Consider the following 15,472-nt stretch of genomic DNA (forward strand, 5'->3'; position numbering starts at 1 on the left):
GGCAGAGATTATATCACACACCACAACACACCACAAAATTCGATCAAGCCTCCTCATTAGACATCTTTAGACATCTTGTTCTCTCCCCAGAACTCTTCTGAAAGCATCACTTTATCGTGTAGCTCACACTGGGAGGATGAACAGGCCTCCGAAGACCTCCTATAACTGCAGCTCCCTTTAAAGATGCCATGCTGCACCGCATGAACTATGGTAGGTGGGCTACAGCTGATTGGACCCAGGGGTGAGCACCTGACCAGGGGCTGCCTCTCTATTGGTCAGCCAGGTGTCTTATGAGATAGCTTAGGCCTAGAGCTAGTGATACTTGAACCAATCAAATGCATCAGCTTAGGGAGTTTAGATGCGACACAGAGGGGGAGCCAAGCGGTTGTCTGTGAGAGAAGCGGAATGACAAAGAAAAGCAAGGACCGGGAGAGAAATCATTCCGTTAGTGGCAGCAGAGCAGAGTCGGATCAATGCTCCTGCTGGTAAGAAGCTGCAGATCCAGGGCTATGCACACTGTGTCCCCAGTACCTACCTCACAGGCCCTCAAGCCACTAGTGGTTTCCTGATAAAGCTCGTTAAATGGGGCTGTATGTGATCCTGAAACACCTCTGCGCCCTGAACCACATCCCATGTGTTTTCGTACAGGTTAGGTGTGCTGCTCGTGGGATTTCAGGTACCCTTCCTAGAGTCGCAGTCTGTGAAATCGAGGCCCCGAGGGAAGTGTGATTTCCAGATCTGAGGCTGGGAGGGAACATAACCGAGAGGCTCTCCTTTCCCACCAGGCCCATCTCAGACCCTCAGTGAGGACAGTTATCGCCCCTGGTGCCCCGTCAAGAGAAATCCCAGCTCTCTCTTTCTCTCTGTTTGGGTGATGAGGACCATTCTCAAGCACCCATTATTTTGTTGGGTCCCCTGAGTCCACTCCACCCAATGTGCTCCGCTCCAACTGGGCCATACAGTTCGAGGGGAGTGAAACTGGAGAAGAATGTGTGGAAGTTTGTGGCTTTCATCTCTTAAACAAATAGCAAATTCCTTGGGCTGTTGCTGCTGGAATTAAACAATGATGTATTGGGGGGAGGCTCTACGGCGTTACCTTAGCAACACCCAGGCTGTTTTCAGGCAAGGTCTAGTAAAAGAGGAAGGAGAACAAAAATAATAAAGGGACGAGTCTGGATGGGGTCCAGGAATGGGGGTCTTTGGGCTGAATGTGTTTTGTGCTCTGCGGTGTTTACAGGCCTCCTTTCAGCAAAGTTTCCTCTGGGCTCCCCCAGTGCATTCCACCGTCAGTGAGGCTGTCCACTAGAATACTAATGTGAGGCTAAGGAAAGACAGCATGCCATGTGAGGAACGGGTTAGGAAGGGAGAGACATCACAGCTGGGACCACCTAAGTGGGAAGTGACACGTGTGAAGCCTTCCAGGCTGGCTCTTGAAATCATGACGGTCATGGGAGAAAGAGGGCGAGGTTCTTCAAAGGTGACCAACGCTTGGGCCTTAGGCAGAGCAGAGGCCTGTATGGTAGCAATCCATCAGACCCTTGCTACTCACAGCGTAGTCCATGGACCAGCAGTAGAGGCGTTACCTGGAAGTTTGACAGAAATGCAGAATATAGGGCTGCCCCAGGCCTACTGACAAGGGTCTGCATTTTCACAAGCCCCAGGTGGTTCATGTGTTCACTGCTGTTTGGGAAGCACCAAGCGGGACCTAAGTCTTGTCTCTCCCAGGTTCCTGCAAATCTGTCACTGCCTTTGTCATGTCACAGCAGACTACCACCCACACAAAAACAGGCATATCCAGTTTGCTAATAATGCATTTTGGTCGGTTTTTTTTTTTTATGACAGATCCATTTGAGATCTAGAAAGCACTTTAATACTCTAGCCTTCTTCAAATGATCAAGAGAAATAGCAAGTCCTGTATTTACAAAAACGATGAAAATCACCATGTAATTATCAGTGGGTGCAGAACAACCGCACAGATCTGTGTTTCCAACTTTTTCCACCAAGATTCTCCATCAAGGTAAAAAAAGGCTCGTACAAATCCCAGAAGGACGTAGAGGTGGCAGCACAACTGCCAAAGATGGTACAACGACTTACTACTGAAGCTGGTGATGGGACACAAGGGGAAGGAGGGGCAGAGTCCTCGAGAAGAGAGCCCTGTTTAACGCAGGCGGCTCTAGTCCGTGGTCGACCTCTCGTACCGAAACCGCGCCCCGAAGTCGTTGCTGCAGGTCACAAAGCCGGGGTTGGTGGGCGAGTGCATGATACAATGCACGATGTTGTTGTGGCCCAGGGAGAGCAGGTTCCGGCGCTCAGCCATTCCTTTTTTTTTTTTTGTGGTACGCCGGCCTTTCACTGTTGTGGCCTCTCCCGCTGCGGAGCACAGGCTCCAGACGCGCAGGCTCAGCGGCCATGGCTCACGGGCCCAGCCGCTCCGCGGCATGTGGGATCCTCCCGGACCGGGGCACGAACCTGCGTCCCCTGCATCGGCAGGCGGACTCTCAACCACTGCGCCACCAGGGAAGCCCGCTCGGCCATTCTTGAGTCCCAGCAGCAGAGGCTGATGGTCCTCTAGTCAGGCAGCAGCACGCAGTCCTCCGTGTGGTTGAAGACGGACTACATCCGATGCACCTGCTGTCTGCTCAAGCCAGCACCTGTGTATCTGACCAGGGTTCGCCCTGTTGATATTTCTCAAAGTTTAGCTACAGTCTTCTTCACTTGACAGAATGTATTTTGAATTTCTGGAAAAAATGGCAAAACAAACTTCAGCATCACCGTGTGCTTTCTCAAAAGTTGTGATGCATCGATTTGAAACACCATCCCATAATTGGATGCAGCCGTCCTTGCCACCAGTCACATACATATCGGCACTAGGATTGCAATTAACGGAACATATGGCATCAGTGCATTGATCTTGAGGACTGCAAGAGACAAAGCACTGAAATGTGTTGATATCATAAAGTCGAGGAGTAGGCTGCTGAGCCCCAACAAGTAAAGTCTCTAGAAGGATGGAAGGAGATGGAGCATAACGTTTCAGCCTCCTGAATATCTGAAGGCTCTTTTTGCAACTGGTTTGGAATAATCAAATACTTTAAGAGTATAATCCCTTTAACCAGAGGCGAGGATCTGTTCTGTTGGGTGGAACGCGAGACACGTGAATTCATCCACGTGGTCGTAAAGAGTTGGAATCACTGGGTGGTTTTCCATGTTCTGCTGTGCAGTCTCGTTCATCATGCCCTCTATTGGCATGGCACTTTTGGCCAACATTCCTTCTGTGTCAAGTATTTTTATGGAAGCATCGGCAGACCCAGTAGCTATTAATTGCCCATCTCTATTATAGGTAGCTACACGACATGGTCCTTTACGGGATGTGACATAGCATGTTTCGTACTCTGAAGCCTCTGGGGACATAATCTGGACATCTGTATCAAACTCCAGGTAAATTCCTGTGCCAGGGGCAACTGTATCTGACGGACCGACTGCATAGTGAGCTGCACTATCATCGTTTTCCATTCCTTGTATTATATCACCTAGAGACACTGTTAACATGGTGGTATGAATTCTTCTGGACCTTTCTCCATGCACACAGTCGTTTCATTTCTAGTTTGATGAATGCAGGAGCTGCTCTGAGGGTGCACAGACAGACTGAGGCTTGATTTCATTGATAAGGCCATTAGCAGTGTTGATGTAGCCGTCATAGAGCAGCTGGCTAACGATCAGCTTGTAGAGCTGCTGGCGATCCTTCAAGCCCACTTTGGTTCTGTGCATCGGGGAGAAGAGGAAGATAATTTCCCTGCCAAGGGCGCGTTCTAGAGATTCCTCCGACTTTATCTCCTACGCGACAACCCTGACGCCAAGGAACTGCTGCCTCACGGACAAATGTCAGATCCGGAGAGCACCGCGGGTCTGGCGGCAGGTTGGCGCCACCACTTCCGGGGCCTTACGGAGCAAGTGCGCCTGCGCACCGTCTCCGCTGGGGCGTGACTCAAGCCGTGGTGTTTGTTTTTTAACCCTGAGTTTTTCGTGATGATAATGACAATGATGATGCTGATGATGAAGGTGACATTAGATACTGTTAGGGGTTGAATTGTGTCCCCCGAAAAGGATATATTCAAGTCCTAACCCCCAGTACCTGTGACTATGACCTTATTTGGAAATAGGGTCTTTGCAGATGAGATCTAGTTAAGATGAGGTCATTAGGGTTGCCCTAATCCAATGACTAGAGGAACAGATTCTTCCTCTGAGCCCCTAAGGAGGAACCAACCTACTAACACCTTGATTTCAGACTTCTGGTCTCCAGAACTGTGAGACACGAAATTTCTACTGTTTGAAGCCACCCAGTTTGTGATACTTTGTTACAGCAGACCTAGAAAACATAGAATTTCCTCTCTTTTTTTTTTTCTGAAACTTTCCTTCCTTCATGCCCTTTCACAAACAGTATCTTGTGAAAGCAGAGGCAGGCTAGGCATTTTGTTCAGTTTTTCAAAGAAGAAAGTCCATTTGTTACGTGAAGTGGTCACAGGAGTGAGGCGGTACTACAGCTGCACCTGGCGGGCCTGTGAAAAAGAGCTCAGCCACAGGGGATGTGGGCCTCTGCATCTGTCCCTGGGCCTGGACAGCTGCCACCACCCCCGAGGACACTGAATAAGAGGGAAGACTAGCGCCACGGGGCTCACCCATCGCCATCTCCACCATCTCCATCCCATGGGCTCAAAGGTGCCATCAGCAGGGTGTGTCCCAGCCCCAAGTTGGACATGGCCCAAGTATGCATCTTTCTTGTTATCCTGAAGTTTGTATCTGAGTTGTCAAATGTCACCTCCTTTCTCAACCCCCCCCCCCAGTTTTATTTTCCTCACAACACTTAACACCATCCATAATGCTGCGGCTTATTTATTTAATTACTTTTATACCTCCTGTCTCCTTTACTAGAATGTACATTCTGGTCCCCAGAATATAGCCTTGCCCATGACAGTTTCTCAATAAATAATAGGAAGAGAACCTGTTCAAAATACTACATCATGTGCAAGTACTGACATTTAAAAGAATGAGTCGGGTCCATACACAGTCCACGGAAAGGTGGCCGTGATATTATTGAGGTGAGGGAGCAATTTGCACAGGGATACACATCGTATGCTTCTGGTTTTGAATATATATCACAAATACATACCGCTGTTAGCTGTGGCTACCTGTTGGAGGTGGGGTTGGAGGGGAGGGGTGAGAGCCGGGAGCCTGGGACCAGGGCCGGCTGAAGGAGGTGGGCCATAAGGCAGTTGCTTGTGGGGACAGAGAATTTGCTGAAGCCACAGGAGGGACATGCAGGAGGGAGACCAAGGACAAGTCATACCTCCAACGCCAAGGGCCAAGGGCCACCCGGGCCACAGGTCAAGGGCTCTCTCCTCTCTTCCATTCCTGGTGCCATTGAATTATGAGAGCCCGGGGAGGGAGGCAGCTGGTAGGAATCTACAGAAAGAACAACCCTTCTGCTCCTACGTGACGCAATAGAGGAGTCCCCAGGGACTGTTAGACTGTTTGCTGAAAACCAATAATGGAAGTGATGACGAGTGGGTGGAGCTGCCCCTTGAGCTGTGGGGTGAGGGTAGTCTGGTGGGTGGGTTAGAATAGGAGAGAGAGTGTAACCAGGGGATATGCTGAAAGGGCCAGCCAGGGGTGGCCACCACCCTGGCTTATCTTTCTACCCACCACGTCCACGATGAAGGGCACACACACACCCATGCACACGGCCGGGAGTGGGCAAGGGGCGGGGGGAGGCGTCTGTCTGCTTCTCTGTCACACAAAGAAGGAGAAGCAGGGGTTCCCGCCCTCAAGGAGACTGCAGTGTGACAGGGGCTTTAAAAGTCCAACGCAAGCTCCCCCACCCACTGCCAACTAGTTGTAGAAAAAAAATCACCCCTGATGCCATCTCCTCCCCTCACCCCTCTCCAAATGGCAACTCTTTTAGGAGTGCCACCCACAAATTTTCGATACTTAGCCAAACTGCTCTTCCTTATACAAGCCCAGAGGCTCTCCTGCCTCTGGGCCTTTGTTCAGCTTCTAGCTGTTTCCTCTGAGTAAAGGACACCTCCCTCTTGCTTCCCGCTGGTCTCCGTGGTCCAGACAGAAGCAGCTGGGGCTCCCCCTTCAGCCAGCGCTGAGGAGGCCTCTGCATAGCGCCAGCCTGGATTCTGACCTTAGCTCTGTTGCACTGGTCCCTAAACCTCTTAGCCTCCATGTCATCATGCGTAAAGCGTTAGCACAGGGCTCCCACTAGGATTAAAGGCGTCGGCACATGTAGAGACCACCCCTGGTGCCAGGAGCAGAAAAGGCGGGGTTGTTACAGCAGCACACTGGGCATCGTGGAGAAAATAAAGACGAATGAGCCGAGGTTGCACCCACCTACCAGAAGCCAGCTGTCTGCTTGAAGAAGTGAGACAGGCCTGCAGGGAGAGAAACTAGGAGCAAAGTGCCATTAGTAACGACTCCGGGCAGCACCTTGGCCTCACGTGCTCTCCGCCTAGACCCAGCCTTGGCTGCAGCACCAGCCTTGCCCAGGTGGCATCTGACAGCACCTGTCAGAGGCACCTGTGACCATTCTGCCCCAGGGCTCCTCTGTGACCAGGGCAGGCCCTCCGGACACTCACACAGGTGATAAGCTAAGCTTTGCCACAATGGGGGAGGGGAGCTGCTTGATAAATGCTGTCCTCTTGCTCCTGGGCATAATTCGGAGTCCCGTTCTGTGTGCTCCTCGGAGGCTCCCAGCAGGACGGAGCCCCTGCTGCCACAGCAGGGACCAGCCTGAAAACTCATCCTTGGATTGGCCTGTCCTCATTCCCCATTCACTCTTTTCAATCCCCCACTCCTGTGCTCTGAGATCACTTCCCAAAATGCACCACGCTGGTCTCAGGCTTTCCCAGAGGGACTGAGGTTAAGATAACAGTGCAGTGGCTCAGGGCACAGCTTGGGGCTGTGAGCTGGGGCAGCTTCTCCCCTTTCCCCAGGAATGGCCCCTGTTCATCTTGTCTCAGTGTATTAGTCAGGATGTCCAGAGAAATGGAACCAATAGGGTATAGGATGTATATGGAAGAGGAGATTTATTATACGAATTGGCTCAAGCCATGATGGAGGCCGAGAAGCCCCATGATCTTCTGTCTGCAAACCGCAGAACCAGGAAAGCTGGTGGGTAATTTAGCCTGAGGCCGAAGGTCTGAGAATGGGGGTGGGCGGATCCAGATGGCCCAAGTCCTGGTCTTAGTCTGAAAGCCTGAGAAGCGGGAGTGCCCATGTCCGGTGTCCAAGGGCAGGAGAAGATTGAGGTCTCAGCTCAAACAGAGACAGCAAATCCGCCACCTTTTTGCTCTCTCCAGGTCCTCAGATGGATTGGGTGATCTCCACCTACACTGGTGAAGGCATTTTCTTGTTCCAGAGACATCCTCACGGACACACACCGAAATAGTTTTACTAGCTCTCTGAGCATGCCTCAGCCCAGTCACTCTGCTACATAAAATTAACTACCACACTAGGGGTTGCTGTGAAGGTCACATTAGAGAGATGGGTTAGCGTAGAGGTTGAGGACACAGTCTCTGGAGCCAGGCTCTCAGATTCTTCAACTTGTTTGTTACTTAGAAGTTACTTAACCTCTCAGTACCTCAGTCTCCTCAAACGTAACACAAGGATGGTAATAATTGTGCTCACCTCCTAGGGTTGTTGCGAGGATCCACGGAAGTAATATATGCAAAGTATCTAAAACAGTCTCCACCTATTAAGATAGTGTCTCCAAAGCGAGAGAGAGGCATGCACATATATACACTACCAAACATAAGGTAGATAGCTAGTGGGAAGCAGCCGCATGGCACAGGGAGATCAGCTCCGTGCTTTGTGACCACCTAGAGGGGTGGGAATAGGGAGGGTGGGAAGGAGGGAGACGCAAGAGGGAAGAGATATGGGAACATATGTATATGTATAACTGATTCACTTTGTTATAAAGCAGAAACCAACACACCATTGTAAAGCAATTGTACTCCAATAAAGATGTAAAAAAAAAAAAAGATAGTGTCTCCAAAGCACTTTGCAGAGTGCCTGTCACTTTGGAAAATGCTAGATAAAGATAAGTAAGTTTAAGGTTAGTACGAGAAAACCTAGGAAAATGTTTTTGTGACTTAGAAACCGGAAAGGACATCTTAAAACTTCAAAAGCACACACCAGAATTTAAAAGATCGGTTTTGATCTTGACGGCATCAAAATGAAGGATTCATTGCCATTGAAGGATACCAGGAAAAAAATTTGTAGATGGAGGACAGAATGGGAGGCGGTCTAAAACTGACATCGATTTTATTCTAATTCTAGGTATCCTCTGATATCAACAATATACAAAGGACTTCTAGAAATCAGTGAGGAGGGGGCTGCAGTCCCACCAGGAAACAGGCAAAAGTGTGGACAAACTATACAGAAAAGGAAACCCCCAAAGTTCAGAAGCACGTGAAGCATGCAGTGGTGGGTAACAGAGACACACAAGCTGGGAATTCGAGCGGGGCCGCCCTTCTGGAGAGCAGTGTGGCAGCGCACGGCAGGCCCTGGGCTCGGGCTGCTGGGAATCCAGCCCAAAGGAGATCTCACCCAGGTCTGTGGGGTGCCACACCGACCACTCACTGCAGTGTTCTCGCCTGCAGGGCGAAGGGGCGGGAGGGGCTGGATCGATCCTCCTGTTGACTCTGAGTCTATACCATGCTTCGTCAGTATTTGCGGTCTAATCCGGAGGCACAAAATAACCTGCAGTGGAGAGGGACGGGGGAAGGAGCAGAGCACACGTGGTCGGTGCCTGGGGGCAGGGCAGCCAGAGGAGGCCCGGTTTTGAAGCCCGGGTGCAGGGGGCATGGCGGTGCCCTCAGGAAAGTCGGGACACGAGGCCTAGTGTGACCATGTGGGTGTGAGGTCCTGTCAAGACCGGGGTGGAGGACTTGCGTGATGACTGGGGTCAGCAGCACTGTAGCGCATACTTGAAAGCTGCCAGGAGAGTGAATCCTAAAGGTTACCTGGCTAAAGTGATGGATGGTAACTAGACTTACTGTGGTGATCATTTCCCAATGTATACAAATACCTGAATTGTTACCTTGGACACCTGAAACCAAGATAACATTATATGTCAATTACACCTCAATTAAAATGTTAAAAAAGACAGCCCTAGGAAAATGTGCCTGCAGCAGTTCAGACCAGGGAGTGAGGGCCCTGCGGGATGGAGCTCAGGCCTCTGGGGAAGCCCAGAGAGGACTCCTAGGGTGAGCGTGCAGATCCTGGGCCCGGCTCCCCATGCTTGTCCTAGGGGCGTTTCAGTGCGATGGTGGCAGCCCAGACCACACCGGCCTCCTCCCGTGATGAGCTGTGAGGGGGCATCCGTGCACGATGGGCAGCTCTGGGGTGCGAGCTGGTGGAGGGCAGCGGGCAGAGGGCGTGGGCGAGGATGGCTCCAGCCAAACGTCCCGCTCAGTGTCTGGGAGCTGATCCTTCAAGGACGAAGGTGCTTTCTGAGGTGGAGAGGATGGGCAGGCCCTTCCACAGAGAGGAAACTGTCTGAACGGGGACTCAGAGACAGGAAAACCCACGCCTGTCAGAAGAGACGGGAGGTCCCTGGGAGGGCAGGCTGGCCAAGGGGGCTCGAAGGGCTTGAGCTGAATCCTGAAGGCCTCCCGGGACGTCTTGAGGAGTCTGGACCACGTCCCGTGGAGCTGAGAGCCTCTGCCCCCACAGGGCGGTGAAGGCTCAGCTGCGCTTTCACGAGGATGGGGAGTGGGGCGAGGCCGGGCCGGGAGACGGCTCCACTCACACCTCGAGCACGTGCTGCGGCACACCCATGCACTGCACACACCACCCCCAGACCCGCACTGGACACACACACACACGTGCATCACACCCACCCGTCACACCCACTCCACACCCACAGCCACACAGCACCCACACGTGCACATACCCACCACGTCACACGCACCCACACGACACACCACGCGGGCACTGTGCCCCCAGTAAATGCAGGTGGACACCTGACTCTTGAACAACCTGAAAGAGTAAAACGTAAAAAGCCTGCCATCTCTGGGGCTGTTGTCGGGCATTCAGACCCTGAATAAGGTCTGGAGCTCCTGAATTTGGGGTGACCTCAGGGAACTCCGGTCTCCATCTCCCATCTGAGCCAGAGGGACTTCTGTCTGCCGCCCAGGGAGAGACTGGGCCGGGCCGTGAGGTGCCCCCTCCCCAGCTGGAGCCACGGCCGCTGGTCCTTTTCCCACCCCCTGTTCTCCCTCTCATGCACTTTGGCACCTTCCCGTCTCAGAGGACACGGTCCCCAGAGGGACCTCTCTCGCCGGTCTCTCAGATAAGCCGGATTATCTGTCCATCTGCTGGCCACTGACCTCTTTTTCTTCTTAGGGCTCTCTTCCTGAAATAACCCGGGGTTATCTTGGCTGCCAGAGCACGCAGGCCTCCCCACAGCCCCCCTCCCAGGGAGAGTGGCCGCTCGTCCCGGGCAGCTTTCAACGCCTTTCATCCAGGCCTGAATTCCACACACTATCAGGCCAGGCTGCAGACCTTCTGGGAAGGGCCGGCACCTCCACCCCCATCAGATACCACGACTGCAGCCCCTGCTCGCAAGAGCACAGGTGGCCTCTCCCTCCCCCCGGGGGAAGGGGTGGCCCTGCTGCTCCCTGGTTCTCTCACCCCAGCCACCCCCGGGCAGCTGGACCCTTGTACTTGTAACCCCAGTCATCTGCTCAGAATTGGCAGACCCAAGGCCAAGCTCATCCCCTGCCTAATTCCAAACCTCCCATCTCTGCCACATTTCCATCCACTCAGTCGTGTCAAAACTTTCCGAGACTCCTGGATTAAAATCTCAGGCACAGTCCAACACCCTTCCCAGCCTGGCGGCACCCCTCACCAGCACCACAGCCCTAGCCCCGGCCCGCTGCCCTCGCAGGCTGGAGTCCTCGGACAGCTCCCCTGGGTTCTGGATTCCAGGACCCCTCCACGCAGCTGCCAGACTAACGTCTTCAATTAGCCTTTCACCCTGGCACTGCCCTGCCCGAGATCCTTCCGTGGCTCCCTAGTAACGGCTGCCTCAAATCTAAACATATTTGCCTGGCTCGAGGTACTCCTCCACTTACCTAACGTCACAGCCCGCTACTCTGGTTAGGGTTGTCTCTGCTCCTGAGAGGAGGCCAGCGCCCGCTCAGCACCCTCACACACAGGCTCTTTTGGGCCTCCATGCCTCTGCCTGAGCTGACCTGCTGACCAGCAACACCCTCCCGTATCTCCTCCCCCTCGGCAAGACCCTCCCAGTCCCATTTTCACCAAGTCCTCTTCAGTGCTTTCCAGTCATTCATTTATTCAGCCAATGTTGAGCCCTTACCTCAAACAAGGCGTTCGCTGACCGGCCTCCCCTCTGAGCTCTAACAGCACAAGTAACATCTGCCCCACGCCTCTGCACAGAATCCCTTGAGGTCGTGCAGGGCATCACCATTACAGGCCTGTAGCCCTCCACCAAGTCGCGGGCTCCTTGAAGGCAGTGCCCAGTGTCCTGCTCCTTGCATGTGCCCTAGACCGTGGCTCATAGACTTGGGAACATTACAAGCTGCAGGTGGTGGGGTTTTTTTTTTCTGTTTGGAGGGCTAGCGCAGGATTGTCAGCTTTTTGTTTCATCAGATAAAAATGTCTTTTAATTTCCGTGATGTCATAAACAAAAGCACATTTTAACACTCACAAAGCAGCACTAGGAAAGTAGGAAGAACATTATCCCAGAATAAAGGACAATCCTAGCAGTATGGAAAAATTCACCGCATTTTTCTTCTTCATTTCAGAAATAATCTCAGAATAAAAGGACAGTCCTTTCAAAGGAAGAAATTTAGCAAGCTGAAAAATTCATTGCTTCTTTTTCTTCAGTTCACAGGGGACGGGTGACTACTTCATCAATGTCCGTTCCAGTGTTTGGGAGCCCCTGTCTACAGCCCCTCACCAGGTGAGCACAGCTCAAGTGAGTGGAGTGAGGGGTTGATGTCTTTGCTTGGTTGTTGCCTGGAGAAGCCTCCGTGAGTCTCCTCTCACAAGATCCAGGCTGGGAGCCAGGGACATGGCTGGTCGGGCAGTGGTAACCCCAGGCCTTCAGTTCTGTCTCAGACACAGTGCCTGAATTTTTGCTCCTCTGTAGGCAGACAGGTATTCTTGACACTGATTGCATGGGCAGTAAAATCCTGGAACCTCAGGGGAGGCAGATGGGATGGGAGCACCTGGGGTGCTGGATAGGAGAAAAAAACAAGTAGGTCATAGGAACAGTCACCCACCCAATGACCTCATGGTTCCAAGCTGGTCAGGAGCAGTGCTGGGGTGAGGCCCCAGAGCCTCTGGCCTCACAGGCCTGGGATCCTGACCTCTCCCTGCCCTGTCCGAGCCGGGCTTCTTCAAGAGAGAAATACAGCCGAAACTTTCCATTTCTCAGCCCAGGACCCTCCCACTCCCACCCCAGCCACTTCCATAAAAAGCCATTGCTGCCTCGAGGGGAGAGAGAGAGAATTTTTCCAAAGGATGCATGTGTGTATTGTTGGGAGCAGCAAGCATTTCGGTGAACTCCAGGTCACGGCACAGCCTGACAAATGGCAGGAAGTTCGGGACTTGGGCCTGACATTTTTCGCACAAAGGCCCTACGGCCCAGCCAGGTGAGCTGGGCCTGGGGACGGACACGGGGCCACCGCCCAGCATTTCCTGCCCTTTGTTGGCTCATGTGACAGCCTTCCCGGCGCTTGAAATGGCCTTTCTTTTGTGCCTGACTCCTGTTCTTTATTTATGGAGAGGAGCGTCTCGATATAGAAACGGGTGGGCCCCGAGTCGGCAGCAGGATGTGGGAATGCAGACTGGCAGGATGCCCACCAACAGGGACAGGATCGTCGAGTTAAAATAATGTGGCCACATACTCCCAGTAATAAGCCTGGCTGGTATTTATATGCCTGATGAGGTGTTGCACAGGCTTCGCTGGCACGTTTCGGGGGGATTGGGAGTCTGCCCGTCCATTAGCCCGCCTGTCGGCACCACACTTTGGCTCTCCTGCCTGGGCTGCCCTCGCTGATCGTGAGTCAGTTCTGCCTGGCCAGACCCTCCAAGTCAGGGTGGGCTCCTAGAAGGAAGGGACCCTTCCTTCTCCCCACAGGAAAACCTTTACTGTCAGCTTCATCGGGATTAGACTCTTCCCCAGATAGCTGACAGTGTGTCTGTGGGCATCGGTTCCCCAGGGCACCTCCGTAAGCTGCCGACTTTTTCTTCATTGTCATCATTTACGATGGAATTCTTTCTAAAAGGAATCACGCACTCCTGGTGCGTCAGAAGACTTGGAACAGAATTTGAGTTTTTCTTGGGCACTCCGGGTCTCGGTAAGGAACCCTGTGTAAGCAGGAGAAAGGAACCCGGGCCAGGTAGGACTAGGAGAGCTGGGTGCCGTTCCTCACTCTGCCTGGCTAGCTGTGCAGCCTCAAGCAAGTTCCTTCACCTCTCTGGCTCTCGGAGGTTGGCCTGATGACACCAAGTGTTCATCTTAATTCTCATGTTCCGTGGTTCCATTTGTTTTGTACCACATGGTCATACAGTGATGTCAATACAAAAGTTACTGAGGTACATAAGGCTGTTTATCCCACACAGGAAATCATAGCTGACTTTGAGTTCTCATCACCATTTTTGGTAGATATGTTTCTGGTCTACCTTGTTTGAAAAAAAAAAAAGGGGGGGGGACTTCCCTGGCGGCCCAGTGGTTAGGACACTGTGCTTCCACTGCAGGGGGCACAGGTTCGATCCCTGGTCGGGGAACTAAGATTCCGCATCCTGCGTGGGGTGGCCAAAAAAAAAAAAAAGGTAGCCTAAAGGCTAATTTTAGACCACTGTTTACAGACCCACCAGTAGTAGCAACTCTTTCCCTTTCAAGTTCATGACTTCTTAATCTGCTAGAACTATGTGCAAATGAAGAATTAAGAGGCTCAGAGCAAATATACAAATGCATATGTGTACTTTATGGCATGTTTCTGATAATCAGTGACTTTTTTCCCTTCCTTGACTATTCCAGAGGGATGAAGTTATCAGAAAGGTGAAACCTGGAACAGTGAAGTGCGTCTGTGCCTTTCCATATATTCCTATGGTGCCTTCAGGGAACATAGCAGAAGTTCAATAAATTCTTGTTGAACCAGATAACCTCCTCTTCTACTCAAAATTCACCTAGAATAAAAGTCTGCCTCATCCAAGTTTATTTCTTTCTTTTTTTTTTTTTTTTTTTTGGTACGCGGGCCTCTCACTGTTGTGGCCTCTCCCGTTGCGGAGCACAGGCTCCAGACGCGCAGGCTCAGCGGCCATGGCTCACGGGCCCAGCTGCTCCACGGCATAAGGCATCTTCCCGGACCGGGGCACAAACCCGCATCCCCTTCATCGGCAGGCAGACTCTCAACCACTGTGCCACCAGGGAAGCCCCATCCAAGTTTATTTCTGAGCTAAGGTGTGGGGGGCAAACTGGCCTGGCCTGGCTGCATGTTTGTTTGACAAAATCCTACTCCCCCTGCTTCCTACAAAACAGAGTGTCCCCTCTCTTCCTCATGGCCTCCTTCTTCCTCTTACGTGGACCCCATCCCGTCACTCCCCCAGAAGGAAAGGCATGAGGCACTAATTAGATTTTGCCCCTCCTCAGAGTGAGATTTGGAAAATCTGGACATTTCTAGATGCCATGCAGAGAACCTCTAGGGAGGCAGAGCTCTAAAAAGGATAATAATTAACATTTGCATAGACTTCAAAATGTACAGAGCATTTTTCCATACAATATTTCCCTTAGTCAGCCCTCCAGTCCTGAGGTGGTATCGTCTGCGTGTGGCAGATTAATTGAGACCAGCTGCAGCTGAGTGATTTTGCAGGATTAACTTGGAAGCCCGGGGCTTTTCCCAGTGTATCCAAACTTTTTGGTGGAAGGGCTACAGGGATGGTGAGAGTTGGCATTGGGGGTCACCCTCTTCCAAGGGGGGAAGGACAGTTTATCTTTGAGTAGAGAGGGAGGTGAGGAGAAGGCAGGAGTGGGGGAGCACATGTCCCAAGGAAGACAAGAGCTTCCCCACTAGAATAAGGCAGTTTCTGGACGATTCAGCACATTTCTTTGCCCTCAGGGTACACTGGGAAGAACCCGGGCTTTGGGATCAGAAGATCAGAAGACATGCGCAGGACCTTGAACTCTTCCCTTCACAGGGAAAATTAAACTCTCTGATCTCCCTGTCAATTCTGTCCTCCGCAAAAGGAGAATGATAACAATAACAGCAACACCCCTACCGATGCAACAGCAGCGGGGAGAATACCTGCTCCCGTCCCTCCTCACAAGGTATACATGAGGATCGAGGTGAGCTGAGCACATGGAGATGCTCTTACAACATAAACCAGAATATTCTGGCGGGTTGTCTTGTTTTTGTTCATTGCACAGATATTTATTGAA

General features: G+C 52.0%; 1 pseudogene; it reads right to left on the reverse strand.

Annotated features, from left to right (window-relative positions):
- Positions 1-1,904: 1,904 nt before the first annotated feature.
- LOC112394981 (cleavage stimulation factor subunit 1-like) lies at positions 1,905-3,765 on the reverse strand (annotated as a pseudogene).
- Between the last annotated feature and the right edge of the window lie 11,707 nt (positions 3,766-15,472).

Source organism: Neophocaena asiaeorientalis, unplaced genomic scaffold, assembly GCF_003031525.2.
Source record: "Neophocaena asiaeorientalis asiaeorientalis breed wild unplaced genomic scaffold, Neophocaena_asiaeorientalis_V1.1 scaffold364, whole genome shotgun sequence".
In the NCBI taxonomy this organism is placed as follows: Eukaryota; Metazoa; Chordata; class Mammalia; order Artiodactyla; family Phocoenidae; genus Neophocaena; species Neophocaena asiaeorientalis.